The sequence below is a fragment of the Pleurodeles waltl genome, chromosome 3_2, assembly GCF_031143425.1.
Source record: "Pleurodeles waltl isolate 20211129_DDA chromosome 3_2, aPleWal1.hap1.20221129, whole genome shotgun sequence".
Lineage (NCBI taxonomy): Eukaryota > Metazoa > Chordata > Amphibia > Caudata > Salamandridae > Pleurodeles > Pleurodeles waltl.
The window spans coordinates 221000428-221021724 of record NC_090441.1 but is presented as its reverse complement, the minus strand read 5'-3'; positions in this window follow the sequence as shown (position 1 = coordinate 221021724).

Sequence of the window (21297 nt, the reverse complement as noted above, 5' to 3'; positions counted from 1 at the left end):
GGCCAAAAAGCAAAAAGGACAGGGTAACTTGAATCCTGGAAGAAGGGACCAAGTGATCCCTAAAGCTTTGGGTAGCAAGGGTAAATCCCTACCCACTATCCCTCCCTCTACAGATGATTCTACTTCTGAGGAAGAATAATTTCCTCCCTGTGCAGAACCTTCACCAGATGAGCTGGCAGCAGACACTGCTGAGCTTTTGGGTGGAGGGTGGCCTGCCAGGGAAAAACTGAGTCTGGCACAGCAAACCTGTCCCACATTAGAGGGTCTCAGACAACAAGCTGTCAAATAGCAAAATGGGAATATCAGTGACAGCCATAGAGTTTACTGGGAGGACAACCTCTTGTGCACCGAGGCAAGGGACCCAAAACCTGGAGCAGTCAGGAGATTGGTCATTCCCCTGCAGTGCAGAGAGTTCCTCCTAATTCTTGCACTTGACATTACTTTGGCTGGGCATTTGGGCCAGATCAAAACATGGGAGAGACTTGTCCCCCTGTTTCACTGGCCTAGGATGTCAGAGGACACTAAAGATTTTTGTAAGTCTTGTGTGACCTGCCAAGCCAGTGGCAAGACTGGTGGCACTCCAAAGGCTCCCCTTATTCCACTAACTGTGTTTGGGGTGCCCTTTGAAATGGTAGGGGTTGACATAGTTGGCCCCCTTGACCCTCCTACTGCTTCAGGCAATAGGTTCATCTTGGTGGTTGTGAACCGTACCACGAGATATCCTGAAGCAATTCCTCTTAGGACCACTACAGCTCCTGCAGTGGCAAAGACCCTCCTGGGAATCTTTTCCAGGGTTTGTTTCCCTAAAGAGGTAGTATCAGACAGAGGTAGCAACTTCATGTCTGCATATTTGAAATCAATGTGGAAGGAGTGTGGTGTTACCTACAAGTTCACCACTCCTTATCACCCACAAACTAATGGACTGGTAGAGTGGTTTAATGAAACTCTCAAAGATATGGTAATGGGACTCCCTGAAAAACTCAGGAGGAGATGGGATGTCCTGTTACCTTGCCTCCTTTTTGCTTACAGGGAGGTACCCCAGAAAGGAGTGGGCTTCAGCCCCTTTGAACTCCTCTTTGGGAACCCTTTAAGAGGTCCACTCACTCTTGTGAAGGAGGGTTGGGAACAACCTTTAAAAGCTCCCAAGCAGGAAATAGTGGATTATGTACTTGGCCTAAGATCCAAAATGGCTGAGTACATGAAAAAAGCCAGAAAAAACCTTCAGGTCAGCCAGGAGATGCAAAAGCAATGGCATGACCAGAAGGCTGTTCTGATCCAGTACCAACCAGGACAGAAGGTGTGGGTATTTGAGCCTGTGGCCCCAAGAGCACTCCAAGACAAATGGAGTGGACCCCATCTAATTGTTGAGAAGAAGGGTGAGGTTACCTATTTGGTAGACCTGGGCAATGCCAGGAGTCCCCTTAGGGTGAGTCATGTCAACTGCCTAAAACCCTACTATGACAGGGCTGATCTCACCCTGCTCATGGCAACAGATGAGGGACAGGAAGAAGAGTGTGACCCTCTCACTGATTTATTTTCCACCACTGAAGCAGATGTCTTAGTGGAGGGAGTAGTTTTAGCAGATTGTCTGACGGCAGAACAGAAAGACAACTGCATCAATCTCCTAAGTCAATTTTCTGACCTCTTTTCACTTGTACCAGGTACAACATCCTGGTGTGAACACACAATTGACACTGGAGGCAGCCTGCCTGTCGAAAGTATAATTTATAGGCAGCCTGACCATGTTAGAGACTGCATTACACAAGAGGTGCAGAAAATGTTGGATTTGGGGGTGATTGAACCTTCTGAAAGCCCATGGGCTAGCCCAGTGGTGTAGGAGGCTGGCCTGGCTTGTAGTGGGTACCAAGGGGTACTTACACTCTGTACCAGGTCCAGTTATCCCCTATTAGTGTAGAAGAGGTGTTTCTAGCAGCTTAGGCTAATAGAAGATATCTATAGCAGAGCAGCTTAGGCTGAACTAAGAGACATGCAGGAGCAGTGGTGTAGTACCATTTTCCGGCTTAAGTGCCCCCCTTCCCCGTCCCCCAAAGGTGCCTGTGTGTTATTGACCTGATGCCCCTGCAGTGTTCTGTCCATACGGAGGCAGGAGTCAAGTGTTGCCTTGGCCTATGTATTTTGGCTCAGTGGGCCACTGACATTTTGAGTGGATATTGTCCCGCCTTTTGTAAATATTGTATATTTTGTCACTACTGTTTTTGAAATAATACACAGGGTGTATTTGTAATGTTGTTGCATGTGTTTGTGTGTATGGTGTTGGGGGTGAGGGTGTGGGTGGGGGTCTTGCGTGTTGCGTGAATCACTCTCTTTATCCTCCTCCCTCCCCTGTGTGCTAGGTGCACTACTCATCCATCGTGGTCATCGTCGCCGGCGTTGGTACTTCGGGTATATGAGCAGATACACCAGCATGGGTAAGACCTGCAGCTCGGGCTCCATGGCCCTGGTTAATCCTTGAGTGTCGAGAGGTGACTGGTTTCCTTTCAAAGTACTGTTTCCGCCATGCTTTTGATGGCATTGGTACCCCCCCGGGAAAGCTGGCAGATGGGCAGGTTGTAATGGGGTGCTTAGCTGTTGGAGCCGCAGTGTTGGTTGCTACCGCCGTGGCCGTCAGGGGGTTAAAGTGGATGTATATGCTGGTGGTTTCTGTCGTGGTCATGATTCCTTTTTTTTTACCGCTGGCCTGTTGGCGGTGTTACCGCCGCTTTCACACCGACCGCCAGGGTTGTAATGAGGGCCATATTATCTGAGATGTATCTCTACACTGGAGAAGTGGGCAAGACATGGGATGGAATAAAGAAGAACACATCACTAAATCCCACCACAGGACACACGGGCCTCTGTCTGTTATACTCAGTGTGTGAGGCAGCACATTGTTGTAGGAGGCTGGCCTGGCTTATAGTGGGTACCCTGTGGTACTTACACTCTGTGACCGGTCCAGTTATCCTTTATTAGTAGAATAGATGTGTTTCTAGCAGCTTAGGCTGATAGAAGGTAGCAATGGCAAAGCAGCTTAGGCTGAACTAGGAGACATGCAAAGCTCCTACTATACCACTTAAATCATATGAACAATATCATAAGAAAACACAATACACAGAGTTACTAAAAATAAAGGTACTTTATTTTTATGACAATATGCCACAAGTATCTCACTGAGTGCCCTCAATAAAAAGGTAAGTAATATACACAAGTTATATGTACACAAACCCAAAACAGTTGAGTAAGAGTCACAAAAGTAATGCAAACAGTGTAGAATTATAATAGGATGCAATAGGCAAACATAGGTCTGGGGGCAACACAAACCATATACTCCAAAAGTGGAATGCGAATCACAAATGGACCCCAGGCCTATGGGAGCTTGTAGAGGGTCGCTGGGACTGTAATAAAACAGTCAGGGTGTCCAAGATACCCCAATCCAAGACCCTGAAAAGTAGGAGTAAAGTACACCTACTACCCCAAAAGAGCACAATAGTCATGATGGGGGATTCTGCAAGAACCACAAAAAACAGCAGTGCACTGAAAATGGATTCCTGGACCTGAGGAGCTGCAAAGCAAGGGGACCAAGTCCAATAGTTGCGACAGTGTCCGGGAGGGGCAGGAGCACAGGAAACCCCGGATGAAGGTGCAAGGAGGATGCCTCCGGATGGAAGAAGCTTGGAATTCTGCAAGAACGAAGATGACTAGGAACTTTCCTTTGGATGGAAAATGTCCCACGTCGCGATGAAGGTTGCAGAAGTGTTCCCACGCAGAAATACCGCAAACAAGCCTTGCTAGCTGCGAGGGTTGCAGTAGAGGTTTTTAGGTGCTGCTGAGGACCAGGAAGGACCAGGATATCGCCCCTTGGAGAAGGAGACAGAGGGAGTGCTCAGCAATGCAGAGAGCCCTCACAGAAGCTGGCAGCACCCGCAGAAGTACCTGAACAGGCACTTGGAAGATTTGTGAACCGCAGTTCATGCAGAGTTACAAAAGAGGGTAACATGATGTCGGAGGCCAACTCAGCGGGTTGAGCACTGCAGGACGGAGTGCTGGGGACCCAGGCTAGGCTGTGCATGAAGGAAATCCTGGAAGAGTGCACAGAAGAAAGAGCAGCTGCAAATCATGCAGTACAAAGGTTTGCAGTGTAGCGTGGGGAGGCAAGGACTTACCTCCTCCAAACTTGGACTGAAGGATCACTGGACTGTGGGATTCACTGGGATAGAGATCTTGTGTTCCAGGGACCACTCTCGTCAGGATGAGAGGGGACCCAGAGGACTGGTGATGCAGTCTTTTGGTGCCTGCATTAGCAGGGGGAAGATTCTGTCGACCCAATGAAGATTTCTTCTTGGCTTCTGGTGCAGGGTGAAGGCAGGTGACCCCCCAGAGCATGCACCACCAGGAAACAGTCGAGAAAGCCGGCAGGATGAGGCGCTACAATGTTGCTGGTAGTCATCTTGCTACTTTGTTGCAGTTTTGCAGGCGTCCTGGAGCAGAAAGCAGTCGATCCTTGGTAGAAGTCAAAGAGTGAGATGCAGAGGAACTCTGGTGAGCTCTTGGATGTGTTATCTGAAGAGTTCCCCAAAGCAGAGACCCTAAATATCCAGAAAAGGAGGTTTGGCTACCAAGAAAGGAGGATTGGCTACCAAGAAAGGTAAGAACCTATCAGAGGGGGGTCTCTGTCATCACCTGCTGGCACTGGCCACTCAAGAGCAGTCCAGTGTGCCCCCAACACCTCTGTTTCCAAGATAGCTCTGGGCACCTCCTTGGGAGGTACTGGTCAGGGGAGTGATCACTCCCCTTTCCTTTGTCCAGTTTTGCGCCAGAGCAGGGCTGGGGATCCCTGAACCGGTGTAGACTGGCTTATGTAGAGATGGGCGCCATCTGTGCCCATCAAAGCATTTCCAGAGGCTGGGGGAGGCTACTCCTCCCCAGCCCTTCACACATATTTCCTAAGGGAGAGGGTGTAACACACTCTCTCAGAGGAAATCATTTGCTCTGCCTTCCTGGGCCAGGGCTGCCTGGACCCCAGGAGGGCAGAATCCTGCCTGAGGGGTTGGCAGCAGCTGCAGTGGAAACCCCGGAAAGGCAGTTTGGCAGTACCTGTGTTCTGTGCTAGAGACCCGGGGGATCGTGGAATTGTCCCATCAATACCAGAATGGTATTAGGGTGACAATTCCATGATCTTAGACATGTTACATGGCCATGTTCGGAGTTACCATTGGGAGGCTATACATAGGTAGTCACCTATGTATAGTGCACGCGTGTAATGGTGTCCCCGCACTCACAAAGTCCGGAGAACTTGCCCTGAATGATGTGGGGGCACCTTGGCTAGTGCCAGGTTGTCCACACACTAAGTAACTTGGCACCCAACCTTCACTAAGTGAAGATTAGACACATAGGTGACTTATAAGTTACTTATGTGCAGTGAAAAATGGCTGTGAAATAACGTGGACATTATTTCACTCAGGCTGCAGTGGCAGGCCTGTGTAAGAATTGTCTGAGCTCCTTATGGGTGGCAAAAGAAATGCTCCTGGAGGGGGCTCCATGCCCACTGCTTGGTCCTGGGGAGTGCAAGGCCACAGTCTCTCAAGTGGGTGGTTTGCCCACTGTTTGGTCCTGGGGAGTGCAAAGCCACAGTCCCTCAAGTGGGTGGTTAGCCCACTGCTTGGTCCTGGGGAGTGCAAAGCCACAGTCTCTCAAGAGGGTGGTTTGCCCACTGCTTGATCCTGGGGAGTGCAAAGCTACAGTATCTCAAGTGGGTGGTTTACCCACTGCTTGCTCCTGGGGAATGGAAGGCCACAGTCTCTCCAGTGTGTGCCTGTGTTCCACTTGGTTCTGGAGGGGGCTTTGTGCCCAGTGTGCTTCATCCTGCCAAGGATAGGGTGAATGGATGCCTTCTTCCACTCATTCTGGATGGGCCTTTGTGCCCAGTGTGCTTCATCCTGCCAAGGTGGGGGTGAGTGGATTCCTTCTTCCACTGGTTCTGGAGGGGGCTTTGTGCCCAGTGATGCAGCACATGGGGTGTGCAAGGTCACAGTCACTCACCTGGGTGTCAGAGCCACATGATTTTTTGTGACCAGGATGCATGACACACCATGGATGTAGGACTACAGTCCATCTGCTGGTGGGGATGGCTGTACAGTAGTTGCAGTGCCAGTGCAGGTGTTGGTGCTGCCAGTGGAGGGGGGAGGCTCCAGCCCTTCCACTGCAGCCTCGGATGGCTGCCTACTGGGGCTGCTGCTGCTGGTGGCGGTGCTGCTTGCGACGGTGCTTGCGACGTTGCAGGTGGCGGTGCTGGCCGCGGTGTAGCTGGAGGTGATGGCCGCGGTGAAGGTGTTGGTGCTGCCAGTGGAGGGGGGAGGCTCCATCCCTTCCCCTGCAGCCTCAGATGGCTGAAGTGCCATGGCTGGAGTTCTGTGCCCCTTTCTGTCCTTGGCAGATGGTGGTGCCTCCTTGCTTCTGCCAGCTGGAGTCTTTGTCTTGGCCTTGCTGGCTGGTTGTGCCTCCTTTTCCTTGCTGAATGCTCTCCCCTTTTTTACCCTTTCCTGGTGGCGGAACCTTCTTGTCCTTGGCAGGTGTTGGTGGCACACTGGCTGTGCTGCCGGGTGCCTGCTTAGAGCCTCTCTGAGCTACAGAAACCACAGCGGACTTAGACTTTTTGGCTGAAGTGCTGGGCTGGGTTCCGGCCACCATAGCCCGAGGTGAAGGACGGGGGTCAGGGATAGGAAAGCGAGGAAAAGCTTCTTAGCGACACTGGGGCAGGAAGAGGGTGAAGGTTTGGGAATTGAGGAAGAGGGGCTGGTTGTAGGAGGGCTCAGTCTGCTGTGTTTGGGGGCAGGTGCATGAGCTTGATGCTGTTGTGAGGTGGATGGCTGTTGGTTGGGTGTGTGCTTGCATTTGTGTCCTATGGGAGGAGGGGTCACATACACAGTGGGAGAGGACAAAAGGGGACGTGTGCATGGATGTAGGGGTGGTGACTGCCAGTGAGGGGCGTGTAGTGATAAGCGTGATGGTGATGGAGGTAGTGGATGAGGATGTAATGCATGCAGGTGTGAGTGGAGAAGCTACTGGGAGGGAGGTAGACAAGGAGGAGGAGGGGGACACAGTGGAGGCTGTGGATGTTGGTGTGTCTGCTTCTGGATGGTGTTTGTGTGAGTGCCTGTGGGATGATGTGTGGTGCTTGTACATGCCTGAGCCACTTCTGTGTATTGATTTGGGTGAATGCTGGTCTGAAGGTGTGCTTGGGATAAGTTTGGGTTGAGGAGATTGGGACTGGGTAGAGGAAGTTGGAGGGGAGAGGCTGGAGACAGGGACAATGGCTGCCATCAGTGCTGAGGTCAGAGCCTGAAATGTTCTCTGTTGGGCCACCACGCCAGAGCGAATGCCCTCCAGGTATGCATTTGTTTGTTGCAAATGCCTCTCAACACCCTGGATGGCATTCAGAATGGTTGACTGCCCAACAGTGAGGGATCTCAGGAGGTCAATAGCCTCCTCACTTAGGGCAGCAGGGCTGAATGGGGCAGGGCCTGAGGTGCCTGGGGCGAAGGAGATGCCCACCCTCCTGGGTGAGCGGGCACGGTAAACATGTTTAGGGGCTGCTGGGAAGGTGGTGCTGGTAGGGGGGGTGGCGGCTGTACCTGTTGTTGCGTTGGGCACAGAGGTGTCCGCCACCGCCAGGGAGCTTCCATCGGAGGAGGAGTCTCTGCCTGTCTCTGTCGTGGTGCTCCCCTCGCCCTCCGTCCCACTTGTGCCCTCACCGGTGGTGGATTCGGCCTCCAGGTCCTGTCGCCGGTGCCTCTGCTCCTCCGCCAGATGATGCTAATGCACACAAGGACAGGGTGACAAAACAAGAAGGGGGGGTGAGAGACAGAGGATACACTTGGTCAGTGCCAGCAACAACACTACTGTTGGCGTACACAACACAGGGATCAGCCCTATGCACTAGGCCATGCACTACCAATTACAAAGCTAATCACCAGCACATGGGGTACATTGCCTAACTCCATCAGCTGAACACCTGAAACCAACAGGACCCAGCCCAGTACTAGATGCCAACTAACATATTTAGGGTTGGAGTGCTTCAGAGCCTGACCAACAAGGGACCTAATCCTGCCAGTTCGTCCTGGCCTAGGGGCACCCACAGCTCGCATCCCCCACCCAGGTACACCTTACCACACGCAAAGTGATGAATCTGATTCTGTACTCACCCCCTTGTGGCTGCTGTGAGGCCTTCAAGCACCCATCCAACTCCGGATAGGCCACTACCAGGATGCGGAACATCAGGGTGGTCAGGGTACGACGGGCACCCCTTCCTCGTTGGGAGGCCAGCCCCAGCTGTGCCTCCGCCGTCTTCCTTGCCCAGCGGCGCAGGTCCTCCCACCGTTTGCTGCAGTGGGGTTCCCCCTGTCAAAGACCCCAAGGGTCAGCACGTCCTTGGCGATAGCATTTCTGATGGGCTCTGACCTGCAGGGAAATATGCATATAAAAAAGGGATTAGTAATACCGTCTGGACTGTTACACTCAAGTACCACAATATCCTTCCCATCCCCTTACGCACAGACATTGGCCACCAGACATGCAGCACTCTACCCAGGACCCCTTATCCCCCCCCACACAAGGCATACACACACAGCAATCCAAACATTCATGGCCCACGCATCATGCTCTCAATGTATTCACCTGTTTGTCTGGAGGACCATACAGTAAAGTATACTGGGGTAGGATGCCATAAACCAGTCTCTCCAACTCCTTCGAAGTGAAGGTGGGGGCCCTTTCCCCAGACACTCAAACCATTGTCGCTTCCAGACACAGGTCACAGCAGCACTTGCAGTATAGGTCCTCTCCTGTTGAAGATCTGGTAGCAAGTGATTGAACAGATAGGTAACGGTGGTCACATCCACTGCGGTGCATACCGTCACCCCCGGGGTACATTGCCATTGGCTGCTGGAACCCATAGGGCCCAATGATAACCATTGCGAAGTTGAACAGCGGTTGTCCACCGCCGACCGCAATGGCGCACAACACCAGCGGAATTTCCTCATTTCCACTTGTCTCTCCTCACTGGTCAGGCAGCCACCATTTCAGGGGGACACAGGCCATGGCGACTAACTGCGTCAAGGCAGACATTGGCACATCAACTGACTTTCAATTTCACATACTGTTTCTGTAAAGGAAGAAATGCAATTTTATTATGACAATGTGTGAATATGAACCTCTGCTCTCCATTTTCCACCCTAGAGTTCAACTGCTGAGGATGAATATGAGATGGAGACATCCCCCCGTGTGCAGACCCCTTGTGGACCTGGCGAATATGGAGGACAGGCACATTATACTTACCTACAGACTTGATGGTGCCACAATCCAAGAACTGTGTGCCCAATTGGAGCCATACCTGATTTCAGCTTTCAGCCAGCCCACAGGTGTCCCCCCTCTAGTGGAGGTCCTGTCAGTGCTCCATTTCCTGCAAGTGGTTCCTTCCAAACAACAGTGGCCATGGCAGCAGGGATGTCTCAGCCAATGTCCTCCAACGTGTAGACCAGCGTGTTGTCTGCCCTGCTGAAACACATGCGCAGCTACATCGTATTCCCCCAGGTGGAATATTTGGCCACAGTGAAGGCTGACGTTTATGCCCTGGGACATATCCCCAACATCATTGGTGCCATTGATGGTACACATGTAGCATTTCTTCCCCCCCCCCACCGGAGAAATGAACAAGTGTTCAGGAGTAGAAAAAGGTATCACTCTCTGAATGTGCAGATGGTGTGTTTGGCAGACCAGTACATCTCCCATGTGAATGGCAAGTATCCTGGCTCTGTGCATGATGCCTTTATCTTGAGGAATAGCAGCATCCCATATGTGATAGGCCAAATCCAGAGGCACTGGGTGTGGCTAATATGTGAGCCTGATGGTCCCCACCCAGTATATGTTGGTGTATAGGGTTGTCCCTAAGAATGAGTGTGTGGCTAACAGGTATCCCTCGATATTTGCAGGTGACTCTGGTTACCCCAACCTCTCATGGCTACTGACCCCAGTGAGGAATGCCAGGACAAAGGCAGAGGAACGTTACAATGAGGCACTTGGGCGAACAAGGAGGATAATTGAAAGAACCTTCGGTCTCCTGAAGGCCATGTTCAGGTGCCTCCATCTGACTGGTAGATCACTGTACCACTCACCCAAGAAGATCATTGTTGCATGTTGCATGTTACACAACCTGGCCTTGTGACGCCAGGTGCCTTTTCTGTAGGAGGATGAGCCTGGAGATGGTCTTGTGGCAGCAGTGGAGCCTGTGGGCAGTGAGGAAGGGGAGGCAGAGGATGAATATGTGGACAACAGAAGTTCTCTCATTCAGCAGTACTTCCAGTGACACACAGGTAAGACACTGTAACTTTACTTTACATTGCAGTTTTGTGTTTGACATTGGACATGGCAGCATGATTTCCCTTTGTCTATGGCCACTTACTGTAACCTTTGGCATCTCTATTTTCAGATGTCTGTGCCCCACTCTGGCTCCTGGTGTGTTTACTGCTGCCCACTACAGGTCATACTAATGTATATATAACTGCACATATGAATTGCAATGTTTACAGCTTGGTGAACTAATACATATTTCAATCAATTGACAGACTCCATACTTGTAATTGTTCCAAGGGTGTTTATTTAAGTGCTAATAGGTGGAGGGGGATGTGCAATGGGCTGGGGTGATGGTGGAGGAATGTCCAGATAGAGTCTTGTCTCTTTGTATCACAGGTGCATTGTCTAAGTGGGCATAGGAAATGGACCAATGCCAGTTCAAAGTGGACAGGGTGACATAGTGGGACACAAAGGTGACATTCAGGAGAGTCCTATTTCCTGGCAGGGGCCTTGGCAATGTTCTCTGGCTTCTGCTTGGATCACAGGGACCGTTTGCAGGGTGGTTCTCCTTCTGCCTGGGGGTGGGGTGCTGGTGGCCTGTTGTTACTGTGGCGGGGCCTCCTGTCCACTAGCGCCGGCACAGGTGGAAGGCTGATCTTCGGTGTGGCGAGTGTCAGGGACCCGTTGGTGTGCCACTGCCTCCCTCATGGTATTGCCCATGTCAGCCAACACCCCTGCAATTGTGACCAGGATGGTGTGAATGTGTTTGAGGTCCTTCCTGATCTCCAGGTACTGTCCCTCCTGCAGCCGCTGGGTCTCCTGCAACTTGGCCAGTAACTGGCCCACGGTCTCCTGGGAATGGTGGTATGGTCCCAGGATCCCTGCGAGTGCCTCGTGGAGAGTGGGTTCCCTGGGCCTGTCCTCCCTCGTCGCACAGCAGTCCTCCCAGCTTCCCTGTTGTCCTGTGCCTCTGTCCCCTAAACCGTGTGCCTACTGACCCCAGGTCCCTGATTGTCTTGGGTTTGTTGGGTTGCCTGGGGTCCCTGCAGTGGTGGGCACACTGCTGGTTGACCTGTCCTGGGGACAGAAGTATGGGCCCGCTGGGTGGGTGCTGTGCTGCTGTTTCCTGAGGGGGGAGGCTCTGTGGTGGTATGGGACTGTGGCAGGGTAACCAACAGTCCAGAGGTCCCTAATGGGCCAGGTTAGTCATCGTGATCCAGGCATGTAGAGCTGCTGTCATCATTGTGGGCCTCTTCTGGGGGGGGGACTTGATGTTGGTGGCACCTCCTCTCGGGTGACGTTGAGGTGGGGTCCTGTGGGGATGTAAATGCAGTGTTATCGTATCTGCTTGTGCCATCTTGTGCATGGGTGTGTTTCCCTGTATGTTTGTGATTGCCCTGTCAGCTTTGCCTTGTGTGAGTGGTGACTTTGTGGGCTAGGTGATTCTCTCTAATGTGCATGCTTTAATGATGGGTGTCCATGCAGGTCTTTTATGGTTGTCCATGCATTTGTGTTGCATGCAGGGCTTGGTATTGGGATGGGTGTGTTGTGATAGTGGGGAATATTTGAAGTGGTGGAGTGATGGGGGTGAGGGTAGGGATAGGAGTTTGTGATGGCATGCAGGTAGGGTGGGGGATATAGTAGTAAATATTTGACTTACCAGATTCCAGTCCTCTTGCTACTTCTGCGAGGCCCTCAGGATGCATTATTGCCAAGACTTGCTCCTTCCATGTTGTTAGTTGTGGGAGAGGAGGTGGGGGTCCACCGCCAGTCCTCTTTACAGCTATCTGGTGTCTCGCAACCTTAGAACGCACATTCCCCCGTAAGTTGTTCCACCTCTTCCTGATGTCATCCCTTGTTCTGGGGTGCTGTTCCACGGGTTGACCCTGTCCACGACTCTCCATCATAGCTCCATCTTCCTCGCAATGGACGTCTGCTTCACCTGTGATCCGAATAGCTGTGGCTCTACCCGGGTGATTTCCTCCACCATGACCCTTAGCTCCTCCTCTGAAAACCTGGGGTGTCTTTGGGGTGCCATGGATGTGGGCTGTGTGGTATGTATGATGATGTGTGGGGTGATGTGTTGGGGTGTGTGCTGTGAGGTGCATGGATGGTGTATGGGTGATGGTGTTCTGTGGCTCAGATTGAGAGGGTGCTGCTGGCTTGTCTCTCTGTTAGCAATCTTTTTTTCATTGAAAGGGTTGTGGGTAATGTGGGTGTGTGTTTTATAGTGGTGTGGGTGGGGTGTGTGTATGTGTGTCAGGTGTGTGTATTTTGAATTGTCCAATGTGGTGTAGTTTTGTAAGTGTGTGTGTATTTTGCGCGCGACGGTGTGTACCGCCAATGGTTTGCCACGGCTGAAAGACCGCTGCGGTGATTTGTGGGTCCTGATACTGTGGACGTATTTCTGTTGGCGTAACGGTGTGGGTGTTGGTACTGCCAGTTTATCACTGACCTTTGGGCTGGCGTGTTTGTGTGGGTGTCCGTATAGTGGCAGATTTCTCTGTGTGGGTCAAAATACCTGTAGCGGTATACTGCCGTAGTCACGGTATGTTTGGCGGCTGTCAGCACGACTGTAGGCGGCATTTACCGCAAATGTTGTCATGAGGGCATAAATGTTTTACTAGTACACACTTGTAATTTACCTTTCACTTATTCTCCACAGGTGCAAAAACCAGTAAGCAGGTCCTGCAGCCTCCGGAGCTGGAGGTCACAGAGTGGGGGACAGCGGCGGTCACCTGTAACTACACCATCACCAGCCCTAACTATCTTGACTGGTACCAGCATCGGCTCGGGGGATTCCCCAAGCTCCTGATTTCAGGGTACAGCTCTCCCCCAGACATCGGACACCTCTCAATGTTCATCACCAAGGACCTAGTGTCCACCACTCCGAGGATCCGCGGAGTTGGGGTGAGAGACGCTGCTGTGTATTACTGTGGCGTGAGGGACACAGTGAGGAAAGTGAGGGGAAACCTGAACAAAAAGAGGTACAGAGAGCTAGGGATAATGATGAGAACACCCCTAGCTTGTGTGACTCTGGCACCACCTGGTGGAGCAATGTTTATAAATTCTCAATGAGAAGCAGTTACATAACACAAGGTAGCTCTGCGTGGCTTAGTACATCTTACTTACAGGCTTCTTTTGCCTTGTGTCACCTTGTGAGATGCAAGGGCAACACATGCACTTGATAATTCTTGGTAGCGGGTGTTCACACTAATGACATACAAAAAACTGTGAAAAGCAATGGGCACTCTTCAATTACTTACGGATAAATTTCATATTTTAAGGAGGGTCAACTACACATGCAACAAAACATACTCTGTATGCATATAATATTCTTTATTACACACATGTAAAATGTATTATATAAAAAGAAGGGGACATCTGATATATGGACTACACTCATCCACCTTTTGTATCTGCAATCACACAGCTCACAAGACCACCACTGGCCTACTCATATAGGCCAAACTATATTGCAACAACATTTGAAATATCAATAATTCATATTTAAACTCTATGGCCCTGATTCTAACCTTGGCGGACGGCGGAGGCCGTCGGCCAAGGTACCGCCGTCAGACACCGCACCGCGGTCGAAAGACCGCTGCGGTGATTCTGAGATTTGCCCTGGGCTGGCGGGCGGCAGCCAAAAGGCCGCCCGCCAGCCCAGGGCAAATCAACCTTCCCACTAGGATGCCGGCTCAGAATTGAGCCGGCGGAGTGGGAAGGTGCGACGGGTGCAGTTTGCACCCGTCGCGTTTTTCAGTGTCTGCTAGGCAGACACTGAAATACACAGTGGGGCCCTCTTACGGGGGCCCCGCGGCACCCCCTACCACCATCCTGTTCCTGGCGGGCGAACCGCCAGGAACAGGATGGCGGTAGGGGGTGTCAGAATCCCCCATGGCGGCGCAGCGGGGGATTCCAAGGGCAGCGGTAAACCGGCGGGAGACCGCCGGTTTACCCTTTCTGGCCGCGGCTGAACCGCCGCGGTCAGAATGCCCTTAGGAGCATCGCCAGCCTGTTGGCGGTGCTCCTGCGGTCATTCGTCCTGGCGGTATTTACCGCCAGGGTTAGAATGACCGCCTATGTATTAAAGTATACTAATATTGTTCCAAATCACTTTTTCTTTGTAAATTAACTCAATGGGTTGAATATTGAAATAACATCTTCACCACATAGCACAATGGGGGTCATTACGACCCTGGCGGCCGGCGTTGCACTGGTGGTAAAACTGCCAATTGGCTGGCGGTGTTCCACCAGTGTATTTTGACAGTGGCGAATACCGCCGGCCCCTCCACTATACTGCCAGGCTTCCGCCAGGCAGTCATAATCCCCAGGGCACCGCATGGAAAGGCTGGCGTTAAGGGGGACTCGGGGTGCCCCAGGGGGCCCCTGCACTGCCCATGCACTTGGCATAGGCAGTGCAGGGGCCCCCAGGCACAGCCCCATTGTGCATTTCACTGCCCGAATTTCGGGGTTTGAAATACACGACGGGTGCTGCTGCACCCGCTGCACATCAACATTGCCTCCGGCTCTATTATGAGCCAGCTTCAATGTTAATGTGACTTTTCCGCTGGGCCAGCGGATGGAAACGCTGTTTCCGTCCGCTGGCCCAGCGGAAATTTCAAAATAGGTGCTGGCGGTATTGTGGCGCCCGCGGCTTCTGCAGTCATTTTGCAAGACCGCCGAAGTTGTAATGAGGGCCTATATCTTTTAACTTCATCCAGTAGTCTTAGCTAAGCTCTTAATTATTTCTCTGTGAAATTGCTGCAGTCACTTCAATGTGTGTTTCAGCTCAACAGCACCTTCTTCAGGATCTCCACCAATGACCGTTCATTTAAAAAAATAATCATCAGAGATAGAGACTTTGCATTCAGTCATTAATACATGAAAGCCCAAGGATCCAGCATAGGCTCTAAAACATAACAAATCTCTGACACAAACAAAAAAGGTGAGCTCCACAATAGGTGCCAGAAAGGTCCAATCACGCTATTGAAAGCACAGGGATGGGGTAATCTAATTACATAAAACTTAAAGCATGTTAGGAAGACCACAAGTCCTCGCCGGGCTTCGAGTTGCAAATCAATGATACAGATAACACACTAATGACACATACAGAGTTGAATAATGTTTCAATGTCCTAAAAAGTTTAATAAAACAGGCTTAGTACTACAGAAACATTGCTTATAACAAACACTGGAGGCAAAAGATGTGAAATGCCAGCCAAATGGAGCAAGAATTGCCAAAGTCTATATGTCTTTTTGTGTAAGTGAAATTGCTTTTTCCTTGAACCACAAGTTTAGAAGTGTACTTTTGGGAATGGGTGAATGTAAGAATGGGTCAATGGTTGGATGAATGGATGGACACGAGTACACTGGTGGATAAACAGTGAGTGACTGAGGATGAATGAAAGCATTGACAGAGTGAGGAGTGAGTGAGTGAGAGCAGGGATAGTAGGCATGTTTAAGTAGTGAGTGCATGGGCAGATGAATGGGCAGTGTCAGAGAGTAAACAGACCACTTGAGTGCAAAGGCAGTTTTGGGTGGGACACAGAAAGTGCGTGTGGGCAAATTGCTTTGTGTGTGGGTGGCTCTGTGGCAGCGTGTGGATGGGCAGTGTGTGGTTGGAAATTGTGTTGGGGCCCAGTGTAGTGATTGGGGGCCTTGGGCAGTGTGCTGTTGGGCAGTATAAGTCCTGCTGCAGTGTGTGGTTGGGGAGTATATGGATGTGCAGTGTGTAGTAGGGCAGTTTGTGGATGGGCAGTGTGTGATTGTGCAGTTTATGGTTGGACAGTGTGCGGTTGGGCAGTGTGTGGATGGGCAGTGTGTGTTTGGGCAGTGTGTGGATGGGCAGTGTGTGGATGGGCAGAGTTTGGTTGGGCCATGTGTGGGTGAGAAGTGTACGTTTGGAAGTGTGTGGTTGGGCAGTGTGTGGTTGTTCAGTGTGAGGGGCTCTGCAGTAGTGTGTGGACAGGTAGTGTGGAAGGCCCTGTGAAAGAATGTGGTTGGGCAGTGTAGGGTTGGGCATAGTGTGGCTGGGCAGGGTGTGGTTGGGCAGGGTGTGGATGGGCAGTTTGTGGTTGGGCAGTGTGACGGGCCTAGGTGTAGGAGGCTGGCCTGACTTGTAGTTGGTACCAGAGGTACTTACACCTTGTGCCAGGTCCAGTTATCCCTTATTAGTGTAGAAGAGGTGTTTCTAGCAGCTTAGGCTGATAGAAGGTAGCTATGGCAAAGCAGCTTAGGCTGAACTAGGAGACATGTAAAGCTCTTACTATACCACTGGTGTCATATGCACAATATCATAAGAAAACACAATGCACAGAGTTACTAAAAATAAAGGTACTTTATTTTTTTGACAATATGCCACAAGTATCTCAGTGAGTACCCTCAGTAAGAAGGTAAGTAATATAAACAAGTTATATGTACACAAACCCAAAACAGGTAAGTAAGAGTAAGAAAGGTAATGCAGACAGGTAATGCAAACAGTGTAAAGTTACAGTAGATTGCAATAGGAGAACATAGGTATGGGGGCAACACAAAACATATACTCCAAAAGTGGAATGCGAACCACAAATGGACCCCAAACCTATGTGAGTTTGTAGAGGGTTGCTGGGACTGTAAGAAAACAGTGAGGGTTAGAAAAATAGCCAACCCCAAGACCCTGAAAGGTAGGTGTAAATTGCACCTACTACACCCAGAGAGCACAGAAGCCGTGATAGGGGGATTCTGCAGGAAGAACAAACACCAGCAATGCAACAACAGTGGATTTCCGGACCTGAGTACATGTAAGACAAGGGGACCAAGTCCAATAGTCGCGACAGTGTCGAGAGTGGGCAGGAGCCCAGGAAATGCCAGCTGAGGGTGCAAGGAAGCTGCCACCGGTTTGAAGAAGCTTGGCAATTTGAAATAATATGACTCAGCATTTTTAACATTATACCCAGAGAAATATGCAATTTGTCAGTATACGTTTTTAAACTCCCCACTGGTGGAGCTGGACAGTGTTCCCACTGTGTATAATTTAAAATAGTCTTTGGAGTGCTGGCTCTATAAATGAAATGGTGTCCATAGTAATTATAACAGAACATGTCTCCATAATTGTATTTGGATTTATAAACATCCTCATTTTGAAACACAGTGAAATACTGCAAATCAGACATCATAGAATCAACTGTTTTCACATCCCAATCATCAGAAACAACTCCAGGTGTTATTACATAATTCATAGAAAGTTTAAATACATACGGAATTTGGATGACCTCCGTCGCGTCATGTATGTGAAATAATATTTTATCCCAAACAATCCCATCAGGAATTGGTATAGCGGAAATGTTTCCAAAAGACAGGTCTCCACAGACTTTGTGAGAAGAGAAGTGTGGTGTTAGGACCTCATCCACCTGTTCAACTGCAGAGCGTTCAGGAAGGTAATGACCTTGTATTAATAAGGAAAAACCGGTGACAAATTCAATGCAAAGGTGGAAAGTAAGTATAGTCAATGAAAGCCACAGATAATTACATGGGGAAAAAAATAGTTAATTTTGAGCCACGTTTTCAGCTTATGTGCTCTTGACAGTTCAATTGCAGAAGAGGCAGATGAGTCTGTGAAGGTGTCGTTGACAAAATATCCAGAAGCAGTTCGTATAAAAACTGTAGCCATGTTTAGAAAAGGAGAACTGTCAGATGTCTCCTGTGGTGGTTTATAGTAGACAATACCATCAATTTGTGGAGAATTTGAAGAAAATTGATCAACATTGTTGACATTATTTATTGTGGAAGAAATTAGTGGAACCAATTAAAGATAATTTTCCACCCTCCCCAATCTCGGAGAGATGTCAGCGTTGCTGCTCAAAATTTGTAGAGGAACATCCTGATTTGTAGTGAGAGGGATTCGGGTACTACTCAGGAGACCTCTAGTTCTGTTGTACAGGATTTGCCACATGGTGTAGTTTGACATTGTTGATGGAGACAAAGAGATTTTCTTTAGAACCAAGCAGCGGTGGTAGGATGACAATTCTGGTACCATGTATTCCCAGGACTGGAACCAGTGCACAATAGGAAGGACCGAAATTCTTTTTCACAGCAATCTTTTCACACACTAGATCCCCAACGTTAGGAATCCAGCCAGTAGATGTACTCGTACATCCTTAATTCTCAAGGAGGCAGCACTGGCAGATGCGTTGTCATCACGAACTGTTGTAAATCCTGCAAGGCAGTGACACGTTCATTTATGTCAAAGGGTGTTTCCGCCGCCTCTGCACCAGGGCCATCAATATCTTGAACATAAATTTGTGTTCCAAAAAGGCACTTGTATGAAGTACCCCCCCAGGGACCTTCTGGCCAAATTATTGAGTGCTCCCTGGACTCCATACAAGTGTGAAGCAAACTACAACCCGTACCTAATACTCTGGCTGTTAAGGATTGCTTTAAATCTAGTTTTTTTGTTCCATGACACTATTTCCCTCAGGATGAAATGGAGATGAGTAATGGAGTTGGACCCCTAATGAAGCCATGGCGTCCCTGAATGCCCTTGAGACAAAGGCAGGGCCCTAGTCCGAGTGGAAAGCTGCAACCGTATATGTGCTGATAAAGACTTGCAGATCTTTAATAACAGTCTGAGTGTCAGCTGAGCATTGTGGCCACACCCATAGGAATCTGGAGCAAGAGTCAACAGCAACTAAAATGTATCTGTATGCACTGTGTGGTGTCAGAGGACCACAATGGTCCATGTATACACATTGTAATTGTTTGTTTGAAATTAAGAGGGGTGTCTGCGGTGGGCGTTTGGCAGTGGACCCTTTTATTTGTTGGCAGATGTCACAGCAAAGGACATACTGCTTGGTCTGTTTATATAGATCTGGCCACCAGTAACATGCTTGTAACAATGATATTGTAGCTGCCACACCTGCATGGGCAGAAGCAACTCCCTCATGAGCTGCTTTGATCAACTCGGGTCTTCGATCTTTTTTGGGAATTTCACGACTACCCACCACTGGTTTTACTACAAGGGCTGTAAAGAAGCTTGCCATTCTGTAGGAGTATTTAGCAGGATATACGTTTGGTAGGGGTGTGCCGTCAGCCGAAGCTTTTACGGCAGCCAGTGTTTAATTGTTCACTTTCGTTCTAGAACGACTTACTGCAGCAACAGAAGCCGTAGCTACTGAAGATTTGGCTGCTTCATCAGTTAAGGTGTTGCCAGCAACATGTATTCCAACACACTGGTGTCAAAGTGTGTCTACAACATGGACATTGGGTAGTGTTTCCTTCAGATCCGCTACTTTTCCCAACAAAAGTCTACGGGCCAGATGTATGAAAAAAAACCTTATTTTTTAATAAATCGCTATTTCTGAGTCACAAAATGCAATGTAACAAAATTGGGATTTGGAAATAGTGATTTCTTAAAAATCACTAATGCAAATTGCGAGGCCCAAATACCAAATTGCAAAAATATTTGTGATTCGGTATTTGAAAATCGCAAATTGCGAAAATGGACACCTAGCACAGCCTGATGACATCACAAGCAGGAAGTGAGTCATCCCAGGTTGTTTCCAAGAGTCACACCCAAAGGAGCAGTGAGAGAGACACAGCCCAGCCACAGGGAGCAAGTCTGTGAGCAAGCCAGGACTTTACGTCACCTTGGCCAATGCTGCTAATCGGAAGGAGAAGGGAGAGAGGAAGTGAAAGCTTAAGTTCAGTGAGCAAGATCTGGAGGTGCTCACTGAGGAAGTGGTGAGGAGCCATGAGCGGCTATTTGGGAAGAGCTCACTCCAAGTCCCAGAGAGTGAGAAGCGCAAACTCTGGGCTGACATCCTAACCAAAATCTGCGCAGTGGGGGTTGCGCAGCGCTCAGTGGAAGAGATACGAAAAAGGTGGGACAACCTGCGTCCCGTGCCAAGGAGAGGGTGGTCAGCTGACTACAGGAGGCATGAAGCACAGGAGGCGGACCATCCACCCAGACACCCTCCACCCCCATGGAAGACCTGGTGGAGTCGACACTGCTCCCAGAAGCTGTCAGTGGGGTCACTGGCAAAGACACGTCCGGCACACCCAGCACCAGTAAAGGTGAGTCCAATAATGAAATGTAACCCCATATGTGTGTGTACAAATGCCCCTTAGGAAATAGCAAGTAGTGCAAACCACTGTGATAAGTACTTCATTCCACATCTTCAGTGCGGCACCCACTACATAGTGATACGATGTAAGTGTACATTTATTAGCATTGTGCAACATTTGGTGATACATACATAAATGACATGCTGCACATTGTCATTGCAGATGGCCCAGGCCCAGCATCAGCAGAATGTGCCATTGTGGGGGATGCTGAAACACAGCCTCCATCAGACTCCAACACCAGCGAGTCAGTGAGTATTGCACCAATCGGACGCAGGGCAAGGGTTGTACCTCTCCCCGATTTGAACCTGGACTCGGATGACATGCAGGATGAAGGCCACACTCCATCCCCAGAAGCCAGATCCACCGTAAGGCAGCAGTCCCTGCCCCAGCGTCACTCAACACCCCGCAGGAGACCTCACGATGCAGGCACACAGCACACAGAAGTAGGTGAGGGCCCATCATTCTTCGGTGGCCTGGAGGCATCAACGCTCAAAGTGCAGCACCTGCAAAACAAGAACATGAGGGCAATGCACAGGCAGATGCAGGCACACAATACCAACATGGGGGGGCTGCCGAAGCAGTTGGAGTGTCTGAATACCAACATTTGCAAGCTGCATGAGGGACAGCTAACAGCTGCGGAGAACACCAGGGAACTGACCAATGCAGTAAAGGAACTCTGTACTGAGATAAGGCATGAGAGAGTCAGCCACCGCAGGCATGAAAGGTGATTCATAGGGATGTTCAGTGGCTTTTGTAGATCAGTCAATCGCCTTGCGACATCTACTGCCCTCAAATCACGGCGTGCTGTGGCCGCACAGGTGGAGACAGCACAAAGCAGTCGGGATGTAGC